Below are 21,164 nucleotides of genomic sequence, written 5' to 3'. Positions count from 1 at the left end.
ATTGTATTTTGCATGATTATAACCTAATTTTTGGATTGCAGTTAAGTTAGGTAACACAGATCATCCTATACTGTAACTCACTATTAATTATTCCATATTGTTTCCAAGTATTTAATTATCTAAATTTACTTATCCAACCCTCTCCCGTATGTCAGAATGTCTCAATATTTGATGAACAAACTTCTGGAGCAGCAGAAAAGGCATTTCAAAACTAGGGCTGTCATGTTTTGTAGTGAAATTTCAACTGCTTATGCTTCCAGAAAATAACTTGTGTTGAGAGGATCTCATCCCACAAATCACACGTTGGTTCCACGTATTTTTTTTATCTGATGCAGGCCCGCAAAGGGGATGGCTAACTGGGACTTGATATCAGAATAAACAACCAACACAGAAACTTTAATCTGACTTTGATAGCAGAGACAAAACATAGTGAAATGATGTCATGATGCCTTCAAAATTTTTAAACAAAATCAAGAAAAATTAACCTTTTTTATACTTACAATAAAAATAGCAAACAAGAGTAGAAACTGAAGCAAATACTTCAAAGTCTGAATATAATGTAACCAGAGAAAAATCCCACAAGCTACTTTTTTCTTTTATTTACTTTAAAGATGGAGAGTTGGATTTTCCAACAAGATCCAGGTAGACAAAATTGTGGAGTGGGTCCCAGGAATTGTGCAATGATTCCTCAAATGACATTAAATCCTAGCATAGATTAGAATAACTGTGAAGAAGCTCTGATTTATAGTACTCAGGGAACTCCTGTTCCATTTTAGCAGCCTCTTTCCTGTTAATCAGTGTTGGAAAAGAATAGTATGTTGTACAGGAATTTTGCCAACTTGGCTACCATTCTGTCAACAAGACTTGTCATTTGTGACAAAAATAATCATACTGTCAGAAAATGAGAATTGCGTGTTCTTTGAACTACGTTGTATGCTCAGCCATGAGAGAATGCCCGTTGGAATCGGTGGGCATTTTACTTGTCTCAGACTAAGCATGAGGACAAATCAAGTTGTTGTAAGCATCAAGCTTCTATTTGTGTTTAAAAAGAAAGTTTACTCTGAAAAACAAGTTCTAAAATTACTTCTGTTGTCTGGCAATTTGATTTGAAGTTAATTATTTATTCTCTTAAGGAGGACTTAAGGAGGACTGTCACGAGCTTCCTATTACTAATGTGTCAGTTTTCAGCTTCACAAACTCAGTCTTGTTTCTGAAAGCTTCACAGTTTTTTTGGCTTACACTTAAACAACAGAAAATCCAGACAGATCTACCCCTCCTTTTGAGCAATATTTTCTGTATATGGGAAACAACTTTATCACCAGAGTTATTCAATATGACTCAATCATGCATTAATGTGTGAGGATATAATATTTTTCATAATCATTACTTGCAGTATAGTTGCATTTAAAATTATATTCTTCCTACAGTTATAACAGAAAAATGCATTTAAAGAAATATGGTATGGAATATTTGGGATTTAAAAATGCTCAGGACTTTATATCACAAATGAAAAATTGCAGGAAAAATATAAATTTACTTCTTGTGCAGGTGGAAAACAACTTTTCTAGGCAATTATATGCCTCATAATATTGTAACAGTACAAGCAATCCTTCCCTCATCAAGTCTCTTTGATTGGACAGACACCTTTTTGCTGTGCACAAAGAATCCTTTGTAAGCTGAATACACACAACTTAAAAGTATTCAGCAGTTACTGATTAGTTACCATACACAACCATTTGTTGATAACTTGAATTAATGAAATATTAAACTGACCCTTGGTATGCTCAGTGCTCTGAATAAGAAACAGGAAAAGTCTTTGCTGGCCAAGAAGTCCCCAGTGAGGTGGGGTAGAGCTGGTTTCTACTGCCTCTGGAACAGATTCTCATTGTGACTTAATTGCTGTCTTCCAAATTGCTGCTTTTTCCTTTTCATGGTGATGTTTTCCTCTTGAATCCTTAAACAGTTGCTTAACTCCATCTCAAGACTATTACCTCTGTCTGCCATTTTACCTTTCTTACCTTGCAGAAGTCCCCTTTATCAATTTCTCTGTAGTTCTTGCTCAGAATTTAGCAATTTCCTCACAAGTCTGAGAGATGGTGACACAACTGTGTCTTGGATCACAGACAGCTGAAGTCCTGAGGAAGAAGGAAAGGAGTTTACAAACTCAAGTCACTCTATATGAAATATATAACAGCATTAAAATTATACCTGTACAGAAATTGAATCTATTAATATTGACTTATTTCCTTGTACAATACTATTTAAATTCATATATTATGAATACTCACATTCTATTCCATACAATTTGTGAAATGTCTAGATTACACAGGAAATTATGAGAGTTAAAAACCTGTCGTTCAGCTTCTACCTAGTAATACGGAATTCCAATTTTTTGTTTATTTTGCTATTCTACAATTAAAGCTCATTATATGTAGATGACATATAATGTCAAAACGCCATCCTGGCCATCCTCCTTCCTCCAGATCAGATCAATTGTTACATATGCCGTTCTTGACGGGTGTTTAAGTTCTGTCTCTCCATTGGTAGTTTCTAAAAACAACGATGGAGACGTTTAGACTATCTGAAACACCAGGAAGTTTTTCTGATGTCTAACATGAATTGTCCTTGACACAGGTTAGACCTGTTACTCCTTTTCACAGCTTTCAAACTTTTAATGTTGCTTTCACAAATGTTGCCTGTCTTCTCTAGACAAAAACCAAAAAAACCCAAGCAAGCAAACAAACAAACAAACAAACAAAACCCCACCAAAACCCCAAATCTAAAACCAAACACAAAACCTAGTTCCTATAACCTTCTAGATAGAGTTGGTGCCATTGATCTTTGCCATTACTATCCTCTGGACCCAAACTGTTTCACAGGTTCTTTTTTTTTTTTTCTTTGTGGAAAGTAGCCTCAGTCTGTTGTTTATTTAAAAAAATAGGGAAATATTTTAAGTTTCTGTAAGTAATTTGACTTTCTTGTCCTCTAGCAATATGGAAGGATACTTACATATTTTATTTAATCTATATATTGAATTTTGTTACACTAGTGAAATGACTAAAAATAATCATTCAGTTAATTTCATAAGTCATCGATTATGGCACTATGACCATGTTCTGCATGTTAGTCTTTAATCAGAGTCAAATTGCTCTGTTCCTTTTTGATGTTTACCATAAAACAAATAATTGTCCACTCTAAGGCAATTTTGTTTCTACAGGCAATTGTATACAGTCGTGTTCACAAGCTCCAAACCTTTTAAACAGCCATAGCCATAGACAGTAGGGGTAATGCTTCTTCATATGGATCACTTCTGCTTCCAGAAACATGCTGTCACATGCCAAAGCTCAGTCTGCCTCACATATCACACCACCAGTGCATCTCTGACAACAATCCAGGGAGATTCAACAGGAAGATTCCAGTTATGATATCAAGTTCTGCTTCATGTGATCATTTTGCAAGAAACAGTTCTAAAGAGATTGGAGGAAATAAATCTCTCACCATGCAGGACTTCAGCAACCAGACCATCAGATTTCACTATGTTGTGGCCAGCTGCATTATGGCTACAGTTACTGAGGTTACTGAGAAGGTAATCACCTGTAGTCATTCTGTTGACTCAGACTAGATGCTCTGATGTCTCATTATCTATCTGCAGCTTCTCTTAACCCCCAATTTCCCTCTTTCCATCAGGAGCCTTTAATCTTAATTTCCACAAATTTATTTCCTAAAGTCGTACTCAATGGTTAATCCAAGCTCCTTATCTCTCCTAACACATCCAGGTACAAGATCCCGTTTGCTTGCAGTTCCAAGCTATCTCTAGTCCAGGGACTGTCAACAGCTGAAGCTGGTGGCAGAGAGAATGGAAAAACTCACTTCAGTTGTGACAAGCTGGTACATCATAAGATTACTAAAATATATTTTGATTCCAACAAGGTTTATTGATTCCAACAAGCTTTATTGACTCCAACAAGGTTTATTGGGATAAGACCTCCAGATATTATCCATGTCAAGGCAAAAACAACCTTCTCCCATATACTTCCCACTGAAACTTGAGTTTATTAGACTTTGGCCTTCCAAATCCAAATTTCACCTTTTTTTCTTATTTGTTTCTTACTCACTTCTAAGCATAAGCTTTGTGTAAAAGTGACATAACATAATAAACAGCAATGTGATCAGTATAAGTTCTAATCATAGACAAATATGAGTAATATGAGTAATATTAGTAAACAGAGACCTTCCTGCCCAAGAAACAGCAGAAAGAACCAATACAAAATATTTAACTAATCAGTAAACCACAGGGGTCTTGCTCAGTGTTCTGCCCTTTCCCTGTGTAGACTGTGAAATCACAACATGATTTCTTCTCTACTTCTCAGACAGAATGGGAGATGAAGGTTGTAGGTCAGAGCCAGAAGGACTGGGGTGGCTCCACAAAAAGTCAATATTCATGGAGACCCTTGAACGACAAGGTTTCAGAGAGTGCTCCAGTATCACCCAATGATAATTGAAAGAACAAAGTGAAGGCTTGTATTGCGACTTCCTCACCTTTGCACTCTAGACTTCTCCTTTCTGACTCAACCCTGAGTCACAACCTCTGCACAGTTTACATTCTGCTTGCATGCAATGACACGTGACCCTGTGTAGGGGTCGTGGCAGTAAATGTAATTCCTCGATTTCCTTTTATAGTCAGCAAGAAATAATGAATGATTAACAGCTCACCCTGACTGAAGGAAGTGTTCAGAGCAGTCCTGTTTTCCATGTCACCTTTCACTCAAAGCAAATGATTTTGTTCATATGGAAAATGTTCAAGGTAGCAACTCTCAGCAGCTCATCTGAGCACCTAGTCAAACTGAGATACCAACTACTGTAAGAAAATGCCTATATTTCTTGTATTCTGTGTCTGCACCCGGTACACTAGGAATGCTGTTCCAGTAGAAATTAGAGAACTAAGGCAAATATCCTAAGGATCCAGAGACACCTCCTTGGGCAAGGTATGCTTATTAAACGCTACAGGGATTCCTTGATGGGAGCATCCTCAGCTGTTCCTTGTATAGTCAGTGCTGTGAAGCAGAACTGAATTTAGAAAATATTTTAAACTACCTCTGTTGAGTGTCTATTGGGCTTGGGGCATGCAAACAAAGCCTTCTATCTAAGCAATAGAGGAAATGACCTGGCAGTGATTCCATGTCATGGGCCATTTGAAGAAGACATTATAGCATTTTCCATGGTATCTGAGGACAGATATTTTGCTAAGTTTTCCCACATCCTAAAGAAGACAGATGATTTCTGCAGTGACCATGCAAGGCTGGCAAAAGTTGATGTAGGTGTCCATTTAGTTGGAAGTTATAAGCAGGTGTGGTTAGAATCAGGCCAAGTCCTATAACCAAACAATTCCATGGTATGGTGCACATGAGGAAGGAGAACATATCTGCCTAGGTTATTTATGGAACATCTTGGCAATATTTCAGAAAGATGCTTATGTGTCATGTAAGCATGCTTATGATGCTTATGTCACAAAGATTACTCTATGGGACAGGACCAGAAGAATTTCTCACACACTAATTGGATAATCTAATGTGTACAAGAAATTGTGTGTTTACAAGAACAAAAGTTATTGAAATACAGTTCTTCATTTTGTTCCAAATATGTATGTGACAAAACCCCTTTTGGAATAGTGGTGGATTGTTTCACAGAAGAGAATTACCACCTACTTTCCTAATCGATTTCCATGTATATTCGTATTTCAAGTAAACTGAAGTATTTAAGCATGGTAGGTCTCTCAGGGAAAGCATGTGTACATGCTTCCCTAAGTCCTATAAATGAAGGTGAGTCTATATCATCATGAGTGCATGTATGGTCTTTTCATACTGGGGGTTAGATTGGGTTATCACACTTTATTTGTTACAGAGTTGACCTTGTTCCAGTAAATCTGTCACCAGCACTGACATTTCCTCTTTTTCACAAAAGGGTGAAGTCAGGCAGGCAAAATAATGCTTAACTCAAGATTTCATAGTAAGATGTTCCCCACAAACATTGAAACCCCAAGAATAGGTAGAAGTTATTATCCTCTTCCTTTTGATGTTCCACCAGGACGGTAGTGATCAAAACATCTTGTTTGCTACCCCAATACTCATAGCAGTGGCTGTTCTAATAATGGTAAGCTTAGTAAACTGATCTCCTCACAACGGATCCCATGGACACAGATGATTGTCATGCCATATCAGATGAGTCATACATACATTAGTGTTGAACCATGATAGGAAATAGAGGAAAAGAATAATAACACTGCTCACCTATGAAAATCCCCTTTTTCTTCACATATATTTATACACATATGTAGAAAAAGAGAGGGTTGAACAACAGAAAAGGAGAAATATATATGTATATCTTCTATATCAGCAAAATATGAGTAGAAATAATGGTAAATGTTTCCAAAACCCTCTGTTGTGCATCAATTTTGATCTAGCTGATAATAAAAACAGTCAGGTTTTTGTGTCTTTTTTGATCTGGGTGTATAATACTAGTGTGATGGCATTTAACAGTACATCCTCAGTTTCTGATTGCTACATTTACCTTATGGTTTTTGCAGTGAACCATGTACTAACTTGAAGACAGACCCTGAAAGCTATACTGTACAGATTAATTTCTGCAGACTCAAAAAGCCCCTTTACTTCAATAGCACTCAGCCAGGACACAACTGCCAACTACGCATAGCGAATATGTTAACATTTTTCTATTCAGGATAAAACTGGGATATATGGGAAACTCAGACCACAACTGCAATGAAAATTCATGCTAATGTGACAGCAAAATGGGCTTTTATGATCCAGTTATGCAGTTACAACCAAAACAGTGTTAAGAAAAGAACTCACAGCACTGGCTGCTCCTGCTTGGTCGCATTGCTCCTAAAACTGGAGATTATTATAACAATAGCAACTGACCTGACTGTGCAGCAAGTTAAAGGACATGCTTAAAACTATAGGCCACTAAATTCAGAAACTCGTAAAATGGGACTTTTGGGCCTAAAGGATTAGCTTTCCTTAACTAGTAAAAATTGCACAACCCCAAAATGGAGTATGATTATCAGTTACACCGCAAGAAGAATCTCCTGTAAGAAATTTAATAGGTAGATGTCTCAGAAGAGTTATCTAAGCAATGAAAGGAGATTTGGCTAGCAGGAAATCCATCTAGAACACTATGAGATTGTAAAGTCATACAAAACCTGGGAAAACTGTTGGGATTGGCATCTGAGAATGTATCTGATTAAATAGAACCACAGTGACTTTCAAGTCACAGTGGTACCAGAGTTAAGTCAGCAAGAGTAACTCAGGGGCCTGTGAATCAAGGAGAAATAGAATGAGAAGAGCTGCAAATTCAGCTCCAACAATTATGGACAAGGAAAATGGATAAGGTAATGAAGGTAAGAAGGAATGCAAGGAAATCTCAGGATGTGACTAAAGGATGTGACTAAAGGTCTGCACATATTGTAATTTTCAGAAATATGGTTACAAAAGACCCAAAGCCTCCATTTCAAAATAAAAATCAAAGGGAACAGAAAAGGGAAAATAGTCTTCACTGTGAGTATAGTTCTTTGTGTAAATAGGGGTAAATGGTAACTGCAAAATGGTAACTGCAAAAGATCCTTGGAGAAAATGATAAAAACTTCCTTTAGGGGACACCAATGGGACTGCAGGAAAGCAACATGGTAAAATCTGAGGAAAAGAGGCAAAGATATGAGAAAATGGGATAGAATACATAAATTCTTCACTGGCTCATTTTGTTAAGGAAATGAAAAATCATGAGAAGGAATGAAAACAACAGAAAATAACAGATCCCTGTCGGTGAAGCCCTCTGGCATCACCTCTTCCTCTCAATAACAAAGACTAGGAACGCTCTGCTGTCTAGTTGTCCCTAGCCTAGTGGTGCAATTACAATATAATCAATGCAAATGGCCAATAACAATATAGTACTAGATGGCCAAGAAAAGAACATTAACTACCACTAGTGCCATGATGTTAATTGATACTATAAAGTCAATAACCCCTCTTCAATGAATATTTGTTCCATCTGGAACTCAAGAAAATGGAAAAATGATAAAATCTGTATTATATGCATGAAAGGATGTTCAAGTACCTGTATTAAGATCTCTGCCTGCAGTTAAATAGCTGCCAAGTTCAGGAGTTCCTTCTGAGTATAGTAGTGGGAGGACCCCTCATATAAACACCAGGGAATTATTGGCACAGTCTTGCTGAAACAAAATGGATTAGATTCAGATTTTGCTACGGATGTTTGTGGAATTGGGCCTGACCAGTGGGAGGTGAGGGTGGAGTGATTCCTGCAAGTCATTGATGCTTTGTTATTAAGAATCCGGAGGAAGTAAAAACAGTGGATATTTGGGTAACAGAATTTCCTCAAGTTTTGTGTGTCTGTAAGCTAAAATGTAAAAAAATAGAAGTTGTGATTGGAAAGTCCAGATCCTCCTTCCCAAAAAACAATATCAACACCTGGATACCCAGAAACAGAGGAAGGACTCCAATCCACCAACAAGTTTATTGGAAAGCAAGTTTTTAGTACAGAAATTTATCCTTTTAACATCCTATTTGTCCAGTGTTAAAAGCAAAGGAAAAATCCTAAAAGTGGGATTTTAACACTTACGTAAGGTAGCCACCTCTCAGGCTGTTTCTAGTGGAAACATGCCTGAAATTCATGTAGCACTAAGCAGAATATTTCACTGATTTTTTTGCTATTGGTTTAGCCAATGCTTTTTTTACAATTCCACTAAGATAGCAAAGCTGGTAACAACAAACATTTAACTGTGAGAGAAAGCAATATTGTTTTATACATGTACCTCAAGACTTTCAGATCAAATGTATCACATGTGGATGAAATTACCATCAAAATGTGTTATGTCATACCATACATGAATGATGAGTTGGTACATGTTAAAAATGAATTGAAAGTTCGGAATATATTCAGGAAGTAATCATCATTACTTTCAACACAGGCTTTAAAGTTAATCATGACAAGATTCAGCTGGTACAATCTGAAATGAAATATTCAGTAATAGTTTTAGGTCAGGAAGGAATGGGATCAGCAATGCATAGAACTGACTACGAGAGTCCATGCAAGTAATAGTTGTATGAGATTCAATTTTGGAATTGCTTACATTTTCGTGAGAATTACATTTGCAGAAATCAGTACACCACTAACCAAATTAGCAAAGAAATTTCACCAACAAGAATGGAAAGAAGAAAAGAAGCAAAAATGCACTACTTCAAACACTGGCCTTTAGATGCTCAGACTATTGTAAACTGTTTCATGTTCAGCTGGCCACTAATGATCTACACTGTGCTAAGAACACAGAAATAAGATGAAAGTTACAGCCTTTGCTTCGAGAGTCTTAAGACCTGTGGGAAAGAACTCTATTACATACTAAAAAACAGGTTAAGCATTGGCATAGGCAATTAGCTTCAGGAATACATCACTAGAGGCTGTTTTGCAGTAATACATGGCACACATGCTTCACTAAAGTATATATCACACGTACTCCACTGAAGTTCATAATGTCATAATCAGTGGAAAAGTACAAACTGGATATGTATCAAACCCTAGGCTAGCTGGACAATGGTTTTTATAAAATAAAAGCTTTATGTAGAATATAAAAAGATTTATCACTAGCTCTGTATGGCTTTTAACCACTGGAACAGAACATAAATGCACTTTACCTGTTTATGTGTCTCTCACCGGATAAAAGCTCTGCTATCCACTTCGTGCCACAGGTTATTCAGTATGGTTCACAAATGGCTCCAGCTCTTTTCAAAAGTGTGGAAAATCCTCTATTAGATATGCTGCAACTCCTGGGAAAAATAAAAAGAGCAGTCTGCCTTCACTTTGTGCAAGCAGCAGAGCCACAAGCTCTGCTAATGAGGTTAAAAGAGGAACCCGAAGGAAATGATCTAGCTTTGTACATAGTTTCAGACCGGATGCATCAAGCTTTAACTATTTGGCTACCAAAGTAGAATAAAAATTACCTTCAAACACAAAATGGAGATCTGGTAGCCTATCAATCATGGAAAGGAAATCCTGTACATAGGTTAAAAAAAGAAGAGAGGAAAAAAAAATGCAAGTCATGTAAAAGCATACGAAAAGGAACATAAAGAGGCAGCAGTATTGGGATAGTCAAGCACATACCCTTGTCAAGATTGTGGGGGCCCCAGTAGACTTAACATTTGAAGAAACACACAGTTTGAAAACAAACCAAAGAAAATAATACAAAGCAAGGTATCAAAGACCAAGCTATTTGCCACATGAAAATGAGGACATTGAGGGGCAATTACTATAGAAGATAGTAGAGAGGTGAAGCACAGAGAGTGTACTGTGGCCGGGTAACAAACGCTTGTAGATAAGGAGCACTCTGTACACTTCCAGTAGATTTGTTTCAATAGGTGCACGAGCAAGATCATTTACGGGGTGTTTGAATGCAAAAGGGAGTATTAGAAGGTAGGTAGTTGGCCAAACATGAAAACAGATGGGTATATAATAGCTTAGTTTGTGCTGTGGTGAATACCCTCACTAAGAGAAAATTAAAACATCAGAATTCATGAACCGTAGGTGTCATGGTTTAATCCCAGATGGCAAGAAAGTACCACAGCCATTTGCTCGCTCACTCTCTGCCCAGTGGGGTGGGAAGGAGAACTGGAAAAAAGTAAAAATTCATGGTTTAATGTAAGAAGAGTTTTGTAATTGAAACAAAGTAAAAAAAAAAAAAATATAGATGGGGGGGACATAAAATCCAAGAGAAACAAGTAATGTGCAATACAATTGCTCACCACTCGCTGACAGATGCTCAGCTAGTCCCTGAGTTCCAATCAGCCCCTCCCAGCCAACTCCTCCCAGTTTATATACTGGGCATGACATCCTGTAGTATGAAATATTCCCTCGGTCAGCTCGGGTCACCTGTCCTGACTGTGCTCCCCCTGCCCTCAGCTTCTTGTGCAGCTCCTAACTGGCAGAGCATGAGACACTGAAAAGTCCTTGACTTAAGGGAAGCACTACTTAGCAACAACCAAAACATCAGTGTGTTATCTCATAATTCTCATACGGAATTCAAAACACAGTACTGGACTCAGAAAAAAGCAAACTCTTTCCCAGCAAAAACCAGGACAACAGGCTATCATACAAACAGACTATGCTAGATTTAGCATAGTCCCATCTTATTCCCACCTACCACACAAAGTGGGAGCAAGTATGATTTCCTAATTTTAGAGCCACTGAAAAAGTGGGTTGAGTTTGTTCCAGTAAAGAAAGCTACAGCCAAGTGTACCACAGTGCATATTTTATTATATATATATACCACAATGTAATATACCACATTGTATATTTCAGATGGGATTTAAACCAATAGATTGATTTGAAACAAGGAATATTTATTCCGGGGCAAATAATCAGGGAATTATGTGGGACCCTGCGAAGAAAAGAAAGGCTCCACATTGCTTGAAACTTGCAGTTCAAGGTAAATTGAATGACCTGATGGGACTACAAAAATAGCACTAAGCCCAATGGTGAAAAATTACAGAAAAGTTTGGGATATCACATCACCTTGTCATTGTAACGGTCTGTGAGCCACAACAGCTTCTCACAAGCTCATGTGATTTTGAGCTATGCCTGGAAGTAAAATGATTGCCTAATGTTTTAACTGAAGAATGTATACAGACCCTATCTAAACACATGGAAAGTGTTTAATGACGTTATAGCAACTCAGATGGGAAGGAATGCTCAATGCACGAATACACAAACAAGAATAAACCAGTACTCTGACGAATGACAAGGAGGAAGGAGAGTAATGTTCCATATTTTCCACGCAAATTTACAGTCTAAACTATAAATAGGATGGACCAGATCCAGTTATAAACAAAGCAGGACCTTATGTATATGAAGAAAAACTCATGAATGGAAAAATGTCTAAATAGTTCCAGTTTCAATTTTAATTATGGAAAGGTAAATAAGTCAACAAAAAGCAAGAATGTTATGTTACAGACATTGTTATTACAATTTAAGAGTCAGTAAGGGAAGTCACAGCAGAACTATTGCTAGCAGAAAGGCTTTTAAAAGAAGCAGCATAAATTAATTATTAGGCTTTGTCTGAGTGAAGTTTTCATGTATTTATTAATAATTATGTTAGGTTCAAATTTGTGAATATTTGCTTGCATAAAAAGGAAGTAGTAAGCATCCTGCTTTTTGTTGATAATAGATCCTACCTCCAGTAGCAATGGGAAACTCTTTTGTACCACAGATCACAAAAATGTAAGATACATGTCTCCACTGCTTTAAAATTGTGGGAAACAAATATGAGGGCTAAACAACAGCATCTATGTTCCATGGTGCCAAAAATAATTTTATGATTTTAACAAAAGTCTCTGATTTTAAGGGAATGTACTCTGGGGGCTTGAAGTACATACAAATTTAACTTGGATATTTTATTTCTACCTACTTGGCTAAAAATCAAAAGAATGTACAGCAATTGTGATGGAACTTGGACAACCATACCAACTGATATATGAGCAGAGAACAACAGAGATGGTTAAATAAAGTGTTAAAATCAGAAGCGAAGTAGAAAGCGAAACAAACAACAAAAAAGAGAGGTCAAACATTTAGTTCACGGAGTTTTGCTGTTCATGCGGTTAACCAAAGTTTCCAGAGAAAATTTACCATTTTGGGTATACAAATACAAATACTACTTTGTAGTAACAAAGTAATAGAGTGCATATCGCTGTGAAGAAAGTTTTACTTTGAGTTTTCTAAGACTGAACAGATATACTGCTTTTATTAAAAGGTTATTTGTAACATTGACCCAGAAATGGATTCCATGTGATTGAGTCCAACATACCAAGAGGGTTGGATATAATTTTAAGGGAGTAGAAGTTGTAACTGGAATTTTAGATACCACTTCTCTAAAAGTTTTGAGTAGTAAGTGATCAAAACTGGGGCATATTATATTCAACATACAAACCCCATGAAATAAAAATACGTATAAATAAATATTTGAATGTTATTTATACAAGATATTTTTATTAAATGAGATTGTACAATGTCATATGGGAATCAAAAAGTGGGTAGAAATAGTAAAAATATTAGTTTTACAGAAAGAAAAGTACTGGAACTCAAAAGTGCTACTAACATTGTTAAACTACCAATAACAGTAGATTCTGCAAGCAGTAATCACCAGCACACAAGTTATAGGACAGTCAGAGTGTAGGATGGCCAAAGTTTCAACCACTGAAATGAGACAGAGATGTGATTTTAGAAGAAATGAAGGCCAAGATGCTATACAGAAGGCGGCATAGAGATGATTGTAAAACAGCACATGCAGAACCCACATTGCTATTGCCTGAAGATATGTATTAGTCACTGCACAGGAGCTGAGGGGCACTACTCATGGTGTATTAACAGATTCAGAAATGTGATCATAGTCACGGAGTCCTGTCACAGAGGAATGCTGTCCAGAGAAGCCCCCACGATGGGAACAGAGTATTGCTCCTATGATAGCAGTAGCTACTTGTGTGTGGACCTAAACAGTTAATGATTCTAGGACCTATGACACCAGATACAGATACATGTTATTGTTTCTCTGTATTTATTTCAATATAAGTCGCCAGAAAACTGAGCTCTGTGTAGAGAAACAGGTATGTAAGATTTCTCAGCTATATAATTTAGGATAGACATTTGTAATGTTTGCCTATACCAACAGAATTATAATATCCAGAACATCACCAACCTGGGGCTAATTTGAAGTCTTTATGACAAAAACATTAAGGAATCATGGAAAAGAGAGCAAATAGCTAAAAAAATTTAATTAATAGACAGCAAGGAGTGAGAAGACATAGTATTTTGGAGACTCAACAGCCACTTAGACCAGGAAAGGATGAAGAAACATTGAATCTACCATGGTATTTTCAGAGGACAATCACTGTTACAAGAATTACATGTTCTTTTAACCATAAATCATTACCTGTGTATTAAGTAGTTATCTTTTTGTTACAGGTTGCAGTATACCTTGTAATGTGTGATGGAAGACCTGGGGCTATCTGGAGCTACACAACTGCAAAAGAACTGTATTTTGCAAGGAAATCATGAGACAAGACTGGAGCAGGGTGACACTCCACCTTCCTGCTCTGAGGCAGTACTTAGCCTTGAGCCAGCAGAGCTTGAGACTGTGGGTTTGGAATCACAGAATCACAGTATGGTTCAGGTGGGAAGGGACACTGGAGGTCATCTAGTCCAAGCAGGGTCCCCTAGAGCATGTTACTCAGGAGTGTGTCCAGATGGCTTCTGAATATCTCCAGGGAAGGAGATTCCACAATCTCTGGGAAATCTGTTTCAATGCTCAATATAAAGAAGTTCTTCATGTTCAGGTGGAACTTGTGCATTAGTTTCTGCCCATTGCCTCTTGTTGCTTGGCATCACTGGGAAGAGCCTGGCTCCATCCTCTTGGTACCTCTCCTTCAGATACTTATAGACATCAGTGAGGTCCCCTCTTAGTTTTCTCTTCTAGGGTTGAATAGACCCAGCTCCCTGAGCCTTTCCTCATAAGAGAGATGTTCCTGTCCCTTAATAATTTTCATAGCCTGCTGCTGGACCTCTACCAGGAGCTTTGTGTCTCTTTTGTCCTGAGGAGCCCAGAACTGGACACAGCACTACAGATATGGTTCCACTAGGGCTGAGTAGAGGGATGGGATCACCTCTGTTGACCTGCTGGCAGTGCTCTTCCTAATGCACCTTGGAACACCATTGGCCTTCTTGCTCACAAGGGCACACTGTTGGCTCATGGACAGCTTATTGCCCACCAGGATCCCCAGGTTCTTTTCTGCAGAGCTGTTTTCCAGCAGGTCAGCCCCCAGCCTGTCCTGGTACATGGGGTTATTCTTCTCCAGGTGCAAGACCCTGCATTTACCTTTGTGAAATTTCAAAATCTTCTGCTCTGCCAATCCCTCCAGCCTGTCAGGGTCTTCTGAAGGGCTGCAGAGCACTTGGGGGGATGGGTCCTCCCAGTTATGTATCATCAGCAAACTCACTGAGGAGGCATCTACCTCTTCATCCCTGCAACTGTGCCACTGATCACAACCCTGTGAGGTTGCCATTCAGTCAGTTCTCAATCCACCTCACTGTACACTCATCCAGGCCATTCTTCCTGAGTTTGCAAGGCACAGGGAACTGAGTTTCCATCCCATCACTGACAAGAGGTTTACCAAGGCAGAAGACTTCTATGAGTAAGAGTATATTAAGCATAATATAATCAGTATTTGCTTGCCTTGAATCCAGACATAAATACACTAAAGCAGCAAACCCAGCAATAACGAACTAGCATTTTGTACCACAACTAATCATATGAATATATTATATATGGAACCAAAAAGAGACAGACATTTGGGGTATATTTTCACAAAAGGGATACAGAAAAACATCATCAAGTAATAAAATCTAGAAAATAAGGACTAAGGATGCAGAATAAGCAGGAAAGAAGTCTGGCAAAATCAGAACAAGTTCTAGTCCTATAAAAAAGAAAGAAGTTAAACTATTGGTAGCAGAAAATATCCTCTGCTTGTTTTGATTGGGAAGGGGTGAAGAACACTAAAACATCAAGGATGAGCAAGGAAGAATGGGGAGAAAAACCATCCACTTTAGTTCTATCCTTATTGAAGAGCTCTCAAATCTGACCACCACAACATCAGAAATTCAGGCTCTTGAGAACCACCACAACAATTACCACAGCAGGCACATAGATGCAAAAAGGAGTCTACTGTCCTGGATGTGTAGGAAGATAACACATCAAGGTTTGAATTGTACACCTGTGAAAAACAAAGGACCTTAACTTATATTTTTACGTTCTGTTATCTGATCAAATGAGGCCACCAAGTGGCAATGTAAATATTTTAAGTCACAGAAGAAAAGTGTAATAACTTCTAATAACATAACTTTCAAATATGCAAAAAGACTGATGAAGAGAGATGAACATGGATTAAATTTTATGTGCCATGACATAGAGCAGTAATCTCATTTATGGTTCACAAGCATAGGTTTCAAAAACTGTCTTCCAGTGCTCAAGTCACGATGCCTTCAAATATTGTTTTCCTATTCATTTCAGGCAAGCAACCTCAAACTGACTTGCAACAAGTTTTAAAACTCACAGATTGAAATTTACACCCTTCCAGTCCTAAATCAAAAACATGCTTCATATTTCAGTGGCGCTTTTTTTGGCCAGTTCTACTACGATGATGTCATTTGTAAAATTCAGCTTTTGTTCTTATCCGCCTTCTGTTCTTGCCTGTCACTCAAGTGTGCTCTAAAGAGGCATATGGTACTGTGCTTTCCTCAACTGCTTTCACTCCTTCCACAGAATTAAGTATCAGCAGCATGGCAAAAAAGAAGGTGGGTGGAATTCCATCTTCTAAAACACCCTCAAACATTTCTTTTAAAGGCTCCTTTACAGATTTTTAAGACATAAGGGTAAGCAATAGTGCCAAAGTGCAAGATACAAATAATCAGACTAATTTACCCAAAGCAGAATAAGGAATTCAGTCACTTATTCCCATCAATAGTCAGATTTTTAGCCGTTTCCAGGAAAGTAAGGCTTCATCATTCATAACAGTTCCTTGGGAAGAGAAATGCTGCAACCTCAAATGTCCCCGTTTCTTCCTTCTCTGACTGAGTTTTTACCACTGGACACAATGCCATATGGTATGGGATATCCCTTGGGTCAGTTGGAGTCAGGTGTGTGGGCTGTGTTCTGTGGAGGTCAATAAAGCTCTCGTAGCCCAAAGCCTTTTGCTGAGACCACTCAAATTCCTTTCTGCAGATATATGAATTCGGGATCCAACAGTGTTCCCTCACAGTTTCTTGTGCAGCCACAGCCTCCTCACTAGCTGGGAAGTGCAAGAAGCAAAGATAGCTTTGACTCTATATAAACACTGTTCAGCACCAGCTAAAATATTGGTATGTTACCAGCACTGTTTTGGTAAGTAATTCAAAATGCAGCACCACACTTGATGCTATAAAGAAAATTAACTGTCCCTGCCAGACTCAGTACACAACTTGTAGAGTAAGTTTCAAGTGGAACTAAACCTTGCAAATATTTAATTTTTTCAGAAGTGAGGTTTTAAAGTTGCAAACTGTACTGAGTCAAACTCACTAAGAATGCAATAAAAGGTTTGACTTTTAGATTTTATTTTCCAATGTGCTTATATCTTCAGAAAATAATTCAAGCGAATGAATTACGTCAAATTTGATAGGGGAGCACTTTTTAGATCAACAATATCCTTACTGGAGTTTTTGCACTTCTGTTTAAAAATCATCTTATTATTGACTGAAAGCCAGTAAGTCTGGAGAAGCACTTCTGAGTCTTTTGTTCTTTGAGATGCAGCAAATTTCATACAGGCATTGCTATCTGTAGATCCAAATGTATTTTGTTCATTTAATATTCCTCATTGCCACTATACCAGTCAAAGCTGCTCTATTTATTCACATAGTGAGACTTCAAATTCCTACTCCAGCAATACTGTTTCTGACTATTGTAAGTAATGCATTCCAGTTTCACAAGGTTGAAATATAACAGGAGTTAGTTCCCAGTAGGTTTGGTTTTGTGGGAGTTTTTTGTATACTTTTTTAGAATTCACTCATTACCCATGCCCATGCTTTCTTTATGGACTTTCTTTAGTGAAGCCACATACTCTGGCAAACACGGTTATTAGTATCTTATTAATGCTTTAAAGCTAAAATCATTGTTATAGGTAACTGGTGGAAGTCTGTGCATCAACTCACACAAACATTGTGTTGTCAATGACATGGTACATTCATATTATGCATTCTGTATTCAGAAACTTGAGAGCCGAAAGTACTTTTTCTTATGAAATTAATTATAGGAATAATTCTAGAATGCCACTATCAAATGTGAATCAAAATAATTGTGCTGATTTTGACTGGGGTAGAGTTAATTTTCTTCACAGTAGCTAGTATGGGGCTGTATTTTGGATTTGTGCTAAAAACAGTATTGATAACCAGAGATTTTTTTAGTTATTGCTGAACAGTGCTTGCATGGAGTCGAGATCTTCTCTGCTTCTCACAAGGCCAGCCAACGAGTGGGCTTGGGGTGCACAAGAAGTTGGAAAGAGACACAGCTGAGACAGTTGACCCCAAGTGACTGAAGGCATGTCCCAAACAATGTGGTATCATGCCCAACATGTAAAACTGGGGGAAAAAGAAGGAGGGCATGTTTGGAGTGATGGTGTTTGTCTTTCCAAGTCCATTACGTGAGGGAGTCCTGCTTTCCTGCTGAACGCCTGCCTGCCCATGGGAAGTGGTGAACGAATTCCTTGCAACTTTTGTTTGACTTATTAAAATGTCTATCACAACCCATGAGTTTTCTCACTTTTACTCTTCCAATTTTCTTTTCCACCTGACTGGGGAAGAGTAAGCAAGTGGCTGTCTGAGAATTAGTTGCCAGCTGGGGTTAAACCACAGCAACAGTTTAGGCAGGAAGTGACCAACAGGAGTAATTTTTCTACCTGCTCACAGCAGGATCAACTTTGAAGTTAGGACATTCTGATTCTTCATTCAGTTAAGTTTTGAGCATCTCCAGGAAAAACATCATTCAGCTGCTCTAAGCAATCCATTCCAGTGCTTTAATATCTTTGCTGTAAATTTTTCACATCTATCCCTTGTTGCCGCATATGACAATTGCCCCTTGTCTGTTTGCTATGCACTCCTCAGAAGAGCCTGTTTCCTCTATCCTCCCATTAGCTAGTTGAAGGCAGTGAGATTTTCCCTGAGTCTATTTCCTTACAAAGAGGCATTAAAAATTCAGGAGTTAATATAGTAAATTTCCTGACAAATTTATCGAGCTTTCCAAGGCAGCTGATGATATTCAAATTATTATTTTTTTTCTTTTGAAGTCTTCTGGAATCTTTTTACATCTTTTTCTTGGATAAAGCAGTAGAAGAAGATAAATTATATTTGAAAGAAAGCAATGATTTTTTTAAAAAATCCATTTACTTGAGGACTAAAACCTATCAATATTGAAACCTAAAGCTTGGCGCAACAGATAAGCCTGATTTGATCTTAAATCTCTTTCAAGTACAAAAATAAAAAGTTGCAGTTTCTGAGAAAAAGGCAGAGGAGAAGAACAGAGAAGATACTTTTGTTTTTGATATATGCAGAATGGTTTTCCTGTTGTTTGTTGGTTTTTTTGTTAGGGTTTTTTTTGGTAAAATATCAGTAATTATCCAGTATGTTTATCATCAGTTCCAGAACAACAGACCTTCCAGCTGAAATTGCTCATCTGTAGAGATTAAATCTACTTCAGCCTCAGCTTGAACTTAATCGAAAGATCATTCAAGCTGCATGAATCTCTTAACAGAAGCTACAGATACAATGAGCCTTAAAAAAGACTCTGAGAAGCAGAAAGAAACCTGAAGGTAGGCTCTTCACTTCTGAGAAGCAACAAGTAATGCATTTCCCCTTGATAGTCTGAAAGAAAAAGCAAAAAACAACAGCTAGTTTCAATCTTGTACTAGTAGAGCCATTTAATAAAAAAAAAAGTGTTACTCTTAATTTCAATGTAGGAAGAATTTCCTTCTTCAGGTTTACTGTGCCCCTATTTCTTTTAGGATGTTTCTGGACAGGGGAGGAAGAGAGGTAAGGAATAGAATGATGAACTACCTTATAGTGAATTTGAATAATATGCTTGGGAAAATATCCACCCAAGCAAAGATGAAGCTTTACCTTAGGGAAGGTAGAACAGTTTACTTACCATTTGATATCCAGGTCAATGAACATAAAGATTAGTTCAAACTTATTCAGCTCCATATCAAGTGGGGCAAGAATATAGCATATCAAGTAATATATGATGAACTTGGAAGGTTTGGTGTTGACACTTGTATCTATTTAGGAAATATCTTCTGATGAAAAAAAGTTTATATGTTAATACATTTGAAAATAATGGTCATCCATGTGCTAATCTACTTTTGAAAGTTCCTAGGTCAACACAACTTCTCATCATGTAAAGAAACTGGCAGTCAGTAACTGGACACAGTTCTCGTTTGACAGGATCTCTTAGAAATAGAAAATCGACAGGTGATAGCCTCAAAAAAAACATAATTCAGGGGGGATTTGCATATCAATAAATAGATTTTTTCATATTTTTATATTATATATATTAATAGGAATTGATAAGTTGGAATTTAATAGACCTTGTAGGAATATCATGTGCATAACACAGTAGAATAAAGAGTTGTGACAAAATTTATTTCCCCATTCATTCTTGTTGCAAATAAATAAAGTTATTTTCTTAAGCAGAAACAGAATTCTTCCCATAAAGGAAGCAAACCAAATCAATCCATACAGCTTCACATCTCCCCAGCTATCCTGCCAAATCTACTCCTTCACAGTCACAAAATGCAAATAGGTTACTGCTAGGTTTTCTTCAGAAATGTATCATCCTGTCTTCCAGTGACTGGAACTTCATGCCATTCTGCGTCTCATGTAGAACTTGACACAAAGCCAGAGCTCTTCCAAGCATGCTCAGAAATCACACCTTTGTTCAGAGCTTTACTTTGGTGTCAGAGTGCATTCCCATTTCATGCCATATTCCTACAGCTATGGCCTCTAAGGCTTACATATCCCATTAGGCATTGTCAGGCATTGGAATGGACTGTCCAGGGACATGGTGAAGTCACTATCCCTGCAGTGTTCAAAAAGCTCATAGTGCTACAGTCTAATTGACAAGGTGGCGTTTGGTCAAAGGTTGGACTCGATGGAGGTCTTTTCAAACCTTAATGATTCTGCACTTCTAATTAATGATTGACAGCACTTTTAACTTCGCAAGCTACAACCAGGGAAGTTCACACATCCTAGACGGCGACCCGCTAGAAGGAGTTAAAACTGATAACCATTAAAGGAGGACCACGATTTCACAGACGTTTAGAGGGCTGCAGGGCTCGCTGAGGGCCCCGAAGGACGGGCGCCCCCAGCGCCCTCCCGCCGCCTCAGCTGCGGCGCCCCCGCCCGCTCCCGCTCTCCGCTGCAGCGCCCCCCGGCGGCGGCGGCGGCGCGCCCCCCCCGCGCGCTGATTGGCTGGCGGTGCCGGCGCTCTGCGGCGCTGTGGCGGCCCGGCTGCCGGC

At 38.1% G+C, this 21,164-nt stretch overlaps 1 protein-coding gene and 1 long non-coding RNA gene across 2 annotated transcripts in view; both read right to left on the bottom strand.

Annotated features, from left to right (window-relative positions):
• The window catches only part of LOC127477741 (ATP-dependent translocase ABCB1-like), a 50,785-nt gene extending 40,899 nt beyond the window's left edge, over positions 1-9,886 (bottom strand). Inside the window, exons 1-2 of the mRNA XM_051802539.1 lie at positions 9,720-9,886; positions 2,019-2,135 (exon numbers count right to left, since the gene is read on the bottom strand). The gene's annotated coding sequence lies outside the window, so the exon portion shown is untranslated. The remainder of the gene's footprint in view (positions 1-2,018; positions 2,136-9,719) is intronic.
• A 3,758-nt stretch (positions 9,887-13,644) lies between these two features.
• LOC127477759 (uncharacterized) lies at positions 13,645-21,051 on the bottom strand. The gene is made up of 3 exons (XR_007907026.1): positions 20,934-21,051; positions 19,796-19,943; positions 13,645-15,254 (listed from the first exon to the last, which is right to left on the bottom strand). It is a non-coding gene; the product is annotated as an uncharacterized LOC127477759 (long non-coding RNA).
• Between the last annotated feature and the right edge of the window lie 113 nt (positions 21,052-21,164).

Source organism: Manacus candei, unplaced genomic scaffold, assembly GCF_025592945.1.
Source record: "Manacus candei isolate 608988 ecotype Guabito, Panama unplaced genomic scaffold, ASM2559294v1 h1tg000056l, whole genome shotgun sequence".
In the NCBI taxonomy this organism is placed as follows: domain Eukaryota; kingdom Metazoa; phylum Chordata; class Aves; order Passeriformes; family Pipridae; genus Manacus; species Manacus candei.
Note: the sequence above shows the minus strand (reverse complement) of the source record. Positions and strands in the feature narration are given on the sequence as shown.